The sequence below is a fragment of the Emydura macquarii genome, unplaced genomic scaffold (assembly GCF_026122565.2).
Source record: "Emydura macquarii macquarii isolate MOO-44397 ecotype Brisbane River unplaced genomic scaffold, CSIRO-AGI_Emac_v2 contig_781, whole genome shotgun sequence".
Classification (NCBI taxonomy): Eukaryota; Metazoa; Chordata; order Testudines; family Chelidae; genus Emydura; species Emydura macquarii.
Genome location: NW_027130918.1, coordinates 157797 through 168509, shown reverse-complemented (window position 1 = coordinate 168509; position 10713 = coordinate 157797).

The window sequence follows — 10713 nt, the reverse complement described above, 5'->3', positions numbered from 1 at the left end:
GCCCACGAAAGCTTATGCCTGCAGAAATTAAATTTGTTAGTCTTTAAAGTGCTACAGGACTCTCATTTTTGCTGTATACAGACTAACACAGCTACCCCCCTGGAACTGTGTCAAGAATGTTGCTTTCAGAAAGGATTCCTGTACCTGATGCTAAACTCCTGGACTGCAAGCCAATTGCCACTGTCTGCTGTTAATTTTGGCACAGTGTTTATTATGGCTGTAGGAAATGCAAAGCTTGATAAAGCCACTGAAGATGGTATAAAGAATAGATGCTGAGACTTCCTTCTTGAAGCTGCAAAACAAGTACAGTTGAGACTTCCTGCAAATATTAATCTGTGGAACTCTATGCCAGCATTCAATCCATCAGTTACTCTTTCTGGGTCAGGGAAAACCTCAACTAGATAGCCTCTCCTTGCTGAAAATTTTCAAAGGTGACCTGGGGAGCTTGGATGCACAGTATCAAGCCATCAGCTTCTAAAAATGGAAGATGACAGATGACAAAAAGGCAGAGCAGTTCTGGGTGGAGGTATACAATTTTGAAGACAGCAGTGGTGAATGGTGCTTTAAAGAGCTAGCCCTGTTTGCCCTCTTTCTACTTGCCATGCCTCTGTGCAGTGCGGATGTGGAACGAGTGTTCTTTCACATGAACAATGTGAAGTCCAAGCATTGGAACAGGATAGGTCAACATACTCTGAGCAGTATACTGTATATCCACTTTGGGTTAAAACAACTGAGGATTTGTTGTAAAGACGTTGTCCCAACCTGGGACATGCTTCAATGGTTTAACTTGGGAATGTACCACACTGAGGCAGCAAAGACCACGGAGGATGGAGAGACTGAGAATGACCTTTTTTATTTGTAGTTCCAGTTCTAGTATTGCTACATAAATCATTTTGTTTCTGCAAGATGTGTGATGGATGGGATGCATGGCGGGGTGTGTGGTGGATGGTGTGGTGGACAGCAGGGCAGACTGGCACGTAACTGTCCCAGGTTACATGGGACATGGGTTGGGCTTGTCTTTGGCTGGGGGCTTTGAGGGGGCAGGCCTAGGATCGGCTCTGCAGCTGGGTGGCGGGACAAGCCTGGGATTGGCTCTGCAGCTGGGTTGGGCGGAGTGCACAGCTAGCCAGCCCTGCTCATTTGCAGGCTCTGCACTACAGGTTACACGACATGGGTTGGACTTGTTTTGAAAGGCAGTGCTTCTTTTGTCTCTTGTGACACTTAGGATACGTCTTCACTGACCGCAGCAAATTCAGTGATTCTATGGCAGGAAACCAGATCCCCAGGCCATCCTCTGCAGTACTGCCAGGCAGACTCTAGGCTCAGAGTCTATGTCTATAAGCACTGGCACCTTTAGGGGGTGACTTCCATTGCTTTTACCTTTTTCTATCGTATCTTATTGCTGAACTAATGGTTTCTTTCTCTTGCATCTCTCTCTGGGATCCAGAGATGGCAGTGATCTAAGCAGATAGAGGGAAGGCATCCCCTCCAGCCTCCTCCATGCAACTCACTTCTTCCCTGTTTTCCCCACATACATCCCACACACCCTGTGAGGATCAGTGATCTTCTGGAGGGGAAAGGTAGGATGGGTGGAAGTATGGCACCACCAGGTGCTTGATTTCCAGAGTAGATGGCTAGGATTTCCATTATGAAGGGAAGGGGATAGCCTTGCTATGTCTTTCTGTATGTTGTCACTAATGTTCCCTGGTTTTCATGTCAGATCTCAAGTGTCTGGGAGATGCAGATGTCTGACTGCCATGCAACTCCTTGCCCCTCAGTAAGAGAAGTGCCTCCAGGTACTGCTGTACCAGGTACATGTATGATTGTGTACGAACCTTTTCGCTCTATTGTGTTGGTGGTTTTTCAGGAGTTGCAGACTGATTGGTCCAAAGAAAGAAAATGTTATTCCTATTTCTTGTAATAGAAATTATCAGTGTTTATTATTTTGTGATGGAAAAAACCTAGTTGTACATTAGCTGCATGGAGGTTCGTGTGTCTGGAACAGGGATGAGGTTGGGAGAGTATTGCATAGAGCCAAGTTCCACTGTCTGCTCTGCAGCTGAAAGCACTGAGATGAGATGAGCCCTACTAAAACAGGTGCTCTTGGACATGCACAGAAATGAGTGATCTCTAATCTTGAGCTCATCCAGTCCCATTCAGAAGCAGAGCTAACAAGGGAAGTTGGCAAGAGAGCTTCTTGTGGCTTCATCTAACTAGATGAGGATTCACCTGAAGCTTAGGTTACTGAAGAGTCAAATATCCCTGAAGTGAGGTGTAGCCAGCTACTTGGGGATGTGGATGTGTTGAGACTGGGTGGATGTTGTGCCTCCATATCTCAAGAGCGGAGTGGCTGGTTATGGGAATGATCATTTTCAGGGTATTGTTTTAGTTGGTTGGGTATATTTATTGTTTTAATGATAATCTGTCCAATGTAAATGTGCAAGTCCAAGTTTACCTGTTGCTATTTTTCTATGCCTAGAGGACATATCACATCCTGGTTGTAACTACTCAATATACAAAATATACTTGAAAAGGACAGAGATTTAGAAACACACATGAGGGGTACATGTGGAGTGATCTAACTCTGGGACAGGGCACTTGGCCAGGCTCATTATAGAAACAGACCTGGGAAGCATAGAGTTGGTTAATAGTGTTCTTGCAGTATATTCTCTAAGGCTAGATCCACAAAGGTATTTGAGCTTCTAAATTCCATTAAAATCATTCTGTAGTGCAACCAATGGAAGTTAGGAGCCTAAATAACTTTGTGGAGCTGGGCCTAAGTGCTTTGCTTCTTTCGTGGTGGGCTCAGTACCCATAGTCCACCTCTTAGATTTAAGGCTTAGTAACATGAAGATTTAGTGTGCCACAACTCAGTGTAAATCTACAGCACAGTAGGCTGATGAGCACTAACTGACCACGTGGACTCAGCTACCATGCACTAAATGTTCTGTAATGCACTTTGACATGCTGCTGCTTGTAGGGAAAAGCACACTTCAGGACGTTTAGTGCACAGTAGCTGGGTCCACATGGCCAGTTAGTGTATGTCAGACTAGGCTGCAGTAGATTGATACAGTGGTTTGCAATGCACTAAGTCTTCATTTCAACATGCCCTTAGACTTCAGAGAATTTTGTACAACTGTAGTCCATGGTGGTTTGCAAGGCCTAAGAATGATAATCATTTTGTAATAAGTGTTTTACCTTCTATCTAATTTTCATGGACCAAAGCCTGGTCCCACTTGAGTCAATGGAAGTTTTTCCACTGACTTCAGTAGGGCCAGAATTTGGTCCTGTAACAGTAAGGAGCAGAAACTTAGGACTTGTCTCCACGCAGCTGCATTCCTAGGGAAATAAGTGAGGCCTGCATTTCTCAGCCTTTTTAGGTTGATGGTCCCTTATTTAAAATAAAAAATTTTTTGTAATACCCGTACATGTACTGTAATAGTAACAAAAGAATGGAAGGAGTGAGACATCTGAACATGATAGGACAGCCCTTGAAACACAGGGATCTGGAAATAACCTTTAACTTTGAGCCCTGTACCAGTGAGAGAGGGTGCTTGCTGTCAGTATGTTACATTTCCCTTTAACTGTAAAACATCAAATTCCCTTACTCTGGCTGGAGTTGGAATACTTGATATGTCAGAGGATTCAGGTTCAGCCCTATATGGTATGAGAATAAAGGCAAAGGGGATGTAACATATACAGCTGAAAACTGGGGTAACTCATGCTGAGGAGACAGGAGAAAAAGCAATTAACGGTAAGTATGATAAAGTAGGGGAGACTCTGCTCTTACAGTGGGACGTTAATTTCCCTTCTACACCACCCTCTCCACTTACAAAGGGGACAGTAGCTCATCATGGACCTGGAGGAGTCCACCAAGTGATGTTGGAAGAAAATGAATCAAAAGCAGAGTTGTCAAACTCCTGGTGTGAAGACAGGCAAATTCCATTTTTAATTATGGTCTGCTACATCACACATTTTGTAGTTTAGGTAGAGTGAGTGAGTTCTTTGTACACAGCAGGGGTTCCTTGCATTCCTTCCCCAACCCCCATCTCCTCTACAAACTCTCCTTGTAAGGTTCTCATTGCTGTTAAGACTACAGTATAGACAATCTCCCCCTGCAGCAAGTTAGGCTGTTGCCTTTGATACATGTAGGCAACAGCAAGGGGCAGCAGAGATTCCTTTACTTGGGGCCCAGCTTTTTCTGTAAATTACACTTTTCCAGTGTGCTGATTTGTGCAAAAATCAGTCAGGTTGTGCTTATTAATACCCAGATCATTCCCTGAAGTTTTGGAATTAATTTGATGTAGCATTCCAAAATTATCCTGTTACAAAAAGAAATGCCATGAGATTGTATACTACTCCCCACATCAGAACTCCCTCTGCTGTCAGTGGGAAGTTTACATCAAGCTACAGGGTAAAATATGGCCTTTAGTTAGCAATTACATTTTTCATTATCCATATTATACCTTTTTACCAAATGCAACATCACTTAGATTCAAAACTACTGCTATTTCTGCCTCTTGCTTCTCTTCCTTCACTAGCCTTGTGGATTTCTTCTGTTCTTCCTTATGCACTTACCTTCACTGCAGCAGTTCTCAATTCCCAGCCCCTAGGGCCTCACTCCTGTCCCATTCCATCTGGTAAAGTGATCAGCAAGTAAATAATGCTTAAATTATCCTCAGTTGGCTTTACAGCCAGCATCCTGCTAATTTATGAAATAGGACAGTTTAAGTCTCTCTCAGCAATTGTCTGACTGTCTGCAGACTCAGGAATACGTCTCTGCATTAGTCCATGCTCCGTTCACATTAGGAAGCTTATTTTTGCAACCATGAAAGCGGGAAACTTACTGTTCTCTTTAAATAAATGAAAACAGACATTCTGCAGAATCTGAATAGTCTTGGGGTCCACAAATACATTAGGCAGACCAAATATTGGACATCTCTGATAAAAGGGACATTAGATCTTCATCACATGAATTACAATCACATGCAGCAAAGCCAGCAGAGTCCACTTCCTACAGATGGGAGAGCACCTGTTGCTGTTTGAGCCCATCCCTGGATTACTCCAATATTAAGCAGCTAGAAAGGACTTCAGTGCTTTTGTGGCCACATTTAGCCAGTCCTCAACATCTGAGGTGACAAATTCACCATCTGTGGAGCAGCAGCAGGCACAGCCTTGGCAATTCAATATGTAAACTATATAGACGGTCAAAAGGGGAGTGAAAGTATGGCTGGTGCCTAGGAAGCTCAAGGAGAGAGGAGAAATGTTACTTTAGAGGACATTTGTTTTCCATAGTGAGAATCATAGGCAAGTGAGATGAGCTATTTCTTCTCACAGCAGAACTAGCCCATCCTGCATTATATATACACGATATAACGCAAGCTCCTATGCAATATTTTGTGGGATAATTAACACCTATGATAAATCCATTTTAAAAAAGTCATCTCCCTGGGTTTGTTTCTGTTCTCTTATGAGCTTGCCAGCCACAGCTTAAGATGCTTTCATTACAAGACATTCTTCTTAGTGGAAAGCAGCAGCATCCCCCTCAGAAACAGGTGAAATAACCTTGTGAAGGTGTTGTGTGCACATAAAAGAGGCAACTTACAAAGAAATTTAAGAGTAGGTGCCAGGCTTCATGGAAAATACCCAAGAAGTGCGGAAAGGTAAGAGTTTTAAATCCCTCCCCCTGCCACCACCAGTCCTTCCACAGAATATATACACACCGTTATCAAATCCTGTTCAGCACATAAGCAAAGGTGCTTGGAGGCAACAGGAGTGAGTCAGCTTTTGCATCCCACAGTTCCTAAAATTTTAATATTCTTTTAAAATGACCTGCATGAAATAAAGGTTATTTTTAAAAATCCTTCACTGAAAATGGGTTTTAATAAACAGCACACAAGGTCGAGTAATTTCACATTAACTGTTTAATATTTAATATTAATAGCGGAAAGAGTAGCATCCACATATATACACCCTTCTCGGATGCCATCAAAAGAACAAACATACAAACAGGTAGGTCATGGATAGCACATCTGAAGACTATGGGGAAAAAAGTCTCAGTGCTGATTAATAGGCTCCATTTTTACAGCAATGCTTTAAGCCAGCCTGAGACCTTGCTCCCCACTATGCCCTCTCATCAGAAAGGGGGAAAAAAAAGAAAAGAAACTGTATAAAGCATGCAGTTCTATACCCACCTTCTCTGAGCAGAAGTCCAGCAGTCAATCAGCTCCAGATAACATTATCACTCCTGTAGAAATTAACCAAAAGCTAAGAAGGGGATAGGGCCTGCCACAGAGAAGTGCAAACCGAGTGGTCGCCCCAGGCATATTTGCTGAGTACTTTACAGTCTTTGTACCAGTCACAACTCTGTGGCCCCCTTTACTTTTCTTCCCAGCTGCATCAAAACCTTCTGGCTGATGTCATCTGCAAAAAGGCAGGCAGGCTCAGGGCAGAATGAAAACAGCTAAATAAATTGGTCTAGACACAGTCATGGATTGTGCTAATGTTGGTAAACAGGTGACTGGATGACAGCTGGGATAAGTGTCACTAGGAAGAATAAGAAACTCTGGACTTGTCCCTTATGCTACTTAATCTGGGATGCTAATGGTCACCTTACAAACCTGAGACAGGATATAGTCCCTTGTGTCCTTCCGGGGATCTGGAATGGGGATCAGCAGTGACAGGAGTTGTAAGGATCATTTTGTACCTAGGAACACAATAATATCTAGCTCTTATATAAGAATTATTATATTGGAATAGACCAGTTGTCTAGTCCTGTATCCTATTTCCAAGTGGCCCACGTGGGATGCTTCAGAGGAAGCTGTAATCCCCATATAATGCACCAAACTATGACATACTATAGCAGATGGGGTGTGGGATTCCTTCTTGATCTCAGTGGACCAGTTTGTCACAAACCATACAGACTGACCTTTGTAATTTTCTCCTAGATGATGTGACTACAACTGCAATCAAGAACACTTGTTTTGAGCTTGCAAAGACATTTGATTAAATATACAGTATGGCAGCAAGCTCCACAGATTAATCATATAATGTATAAATACTCAAATCCATTAAAAATGTTGCTTTTTAATTACTTAAGGGCAACATAGTTTTTGCATAGTGGAAAATGGCAATATAAGAACACCTATTAAATATAAATGAATTGGCTGGAGAGTACCTATCTCCTTACGCATTTCTCCAAACTAAACAGGCCTAGTCATCTATCCCTCCGCTCTCCTCCCAGGGAATCCCCTCCAATCATTTTGCATTTCAATTTCTGCTCTTCCCCATTTGAGTTTAAATAACCAGAACCAACATAGTTATCAGAGATGACACCTCCACCATCTATTTATGTAACAGCTGTACTATGGATTTGCCATAATCTTTAGCCTCATAATAGAGCCTAACATCTTATTCTGTTACTGCATGATGGTATATTTTGTTCTGTTCCGGTTCTTATACCACACTCATCATCATGGTATCTGAGTGACTTCCAGTGCAGTGTGTCTATTCCATGGCTCTCAAAAGGAATTGCTTTCAGGAAAAAATTTGCATTTAGAAGAATTTAAAAGGTTTCTCTGAGCTATGGTAAGTGACTTGAATCAGCCCATCACTAAGGGGAGTGGGTTAGGGTGACTACTTCCCACCACTTCCCCTGAAGCATCTCTGAAGTATCTCTTCCATGCTACTGCTACTCACCAGCTTCCCACTAGCCACCTGCTGCATCACATAGGAGGAAGAAAATTCTGACTGCTCCATTCTGTTTGCATGATGACTATAGGACCTCCAAGGAGAGCAGTAGAGGAGCTCGACTAGCTGAGTTCAGGGGAGTGCCTAGCACAGGATAGCACCTATCCCTCACAAAAGCATCAGGGCAGCTGAGGAGAGGGGTAGGGGCTGGGGATGGAACCAACCATCAAATATGGCTTCTGGGTTCTCTACTGCAGCTCTAGCACAGGTTACAGTGGCTTGGGGGCTGCTCTAACTTGTGCCAGCTATGAGCCACAATGGATCAGTTAGCTGGAATGCAACATGCCACCCAATACCAGGGTGCAGGGATGAAGGCCCAGAAGGGAGCTATGTCATTTCTATGGCTGCTAAGGACTCATGAGTGGTTTCCACTCCCTTTGTGCTGAGCAGTGCAAAGAGGGTGGAACAGGACAAAGATTCTGTCTCAGAGAGTACTGGTTTTAGCTTTTCCCTTTTTGAAATGTTTGGCCCTCTAGATGAAAAGATTGGACACCACTGCAACAGTGCATTAAGTGCTGGATTAGTACCTGTTCCATGCCTCTTTCTTTTGCCTTTCCACGTCCCAAGAGGAGACACTAAATTCTTTATGATGTGCTAAATGTACAGACATCTTTGCTAAAATACAATACCTAGTTTTTGTGAGGTTACTATTAATTCAGAACTCAGTGTATATGAGAAGTTTAAATGGTTTTTTAACTTGCCTTATGTTGCATTGGTCTACATAGAATTTCAAAAGTTGCCTGATTGCCTGGCTTTGATAGGTTCTTCTGAAGTTCCTCTGTCCTCCTTAGGCTTGAGGAACCTAAATAGTATCTCATTGACATATTCTGCCACTTCTCTATTTACCCTTAACTTCCAAATAATTCATATATTACATACCAGTCCTAGAACTTATCTGTGGGACTTCCATTAATCCTTTTCCATGCTGAAAACTGAACCATTATTCCTACTTTTTGTCAAAACCTTAACTACTTTTTAATCTATACCAAAAATCTTACATCTCAGCTCACTGCTACCTGCCTTTATCCCTTAAACACAAATGTGGTCAGGAAGAATTCACAACTGAAAATGGCTGACAGGAATTTTTTCAAACGCTTTTAAAAAGTCTAAATAAAAGTGTCATTATTTAGTTAACTCTTTCAAAGAATCAACAGGTTAGAGACAAGATTTACCCATAGAAGAGCTGTACTGGTTTGTCCTCTTGTACTATGTTATATCAATAAAGTCAAATTTAACAAAATAATCCAAAGCATGGCATTTCAGATTATTTAAAAAGGGTTACCTCTTTCCACACGTATTGCCAGATGTTATACATGTCCAATACTAGGCTTGTTGGTAAGCGCTAAGGATAAGGCTAGCAGCTTTCACATGGAATTCCCTCATTACATTGCAGCTTACGCCCCTTCTATCTTGCAGTAAACTTGATCTAAATTCACTATGGCAAGGGCTCTTCATTTCTGCTGCCCTCTAGTATGGCACAATGAAACATGCAGCTTCAGGTCCATATGTGTCATTCAAACATTTCTCTTTGAATTTACAAGAAGATTATGCCTGAAAAGGGTTTTTTGTGTATTCAATATTATTCACTCTCCAGAGCTTTAGCTATTCCACCTTATCATCAGATGAATAGAACCAACAACTCTCTAAGATGAAATGAAAGGCAACTTCCTACCTCATATAAAATTTTCAGACATCTCAGGGAGGAGAGGAGTTTGGCACCATGCAGTCACACACAAAGAAAACCTCTCTCAAGTTCACCCCTCCTCCTAAGAGTCTGGAGTCAAGAATCCAAGGTCAACTTAGGGTTTCCAGGTCAGAACACTAGAGCTCTACAAGCAGAGGGGATCAGGATAGTAGATAACCAATTATATGCATTTTTCTGTAAACCACAGCAAAGAACAAAACAAAAACTTCTGCCATTTCATGGAAGTGAAAGGACCCATCCAAGCTACCCCCCCAGATTTGCCAGCATACCTTCCTACCTATCCCAATGGCTCTGTCAGTACACTTTAAGCCTAACATCCTGCTGTTCCAATCCAGGCACTCTGAACAAAGATGGTCAGTTGTACCATGCTCTGGGATGAACATTTGCTAGGGAGTAGAGTAAGAGAAAATTCATTTCACATGTAATTTAAATCAGGTTTCCACCTCTGGAGATCTAGAGAAAAATATTGTGGCAGCAGTTATCAAATTATAGCTTACAGAGGATTCTTGCTTTCAGCTTGTGCTAGCTGCTCATTTACAGCATCTTCTACAGGTACACAGGCTCCTCACTACAGAACACTGATGCTTGTAGAAGCAGATAGGGAAGAGAGGAAATGAAAAGAAAAAGGAAGACAATATTCAAATGATTTCTTCCCAAAAATGTGGTTTGGAGTTTACTAATTCACCAAGTACACTACTTCCCACAGGGATATTATGCTATGGAATAGGGATGTGTGGAGTGGGAAACTGTTCATTAGATTCTCATACTTTAGTGATCCATATGACAACATCCTGAAAGCCTCTGGACTAGGGCAGTAACCAAAAAGTGCCACTGAACTTGAATGCAGAGTGTGTTTGACCCAGAAGGGTGAAGACTAAGCACCCAAAAGAGCGGGGAGTAAGTTTCACCCTCATTATGTTCAAAGTTGTCATTAATATTCTGAAGCCAATCCTCCCCCCACCACCATAGACAAACTCTGAACTCCACACAAGGCTGGCAAGAAAATGGATTTTTCTCCTTCCCACTGGAGATTTCAACAGAGATATCAGGGAGTGGAATACTTCTCTGAAGAAACTGGTACAAAGAAAGGAGGAAAAAATAATGTATACTGACATTTGCAATCAGTTAAATTCAGAGGATGTATCACTGGAGGAACAGAAGCTAACAGAAGGGAGACTGAATCCCAAGGCAATAGCACAGATGACAAACAAGACAAAACTCTGAAAAGGTAGCTCTATGATGTATAAAGACAACTTGAA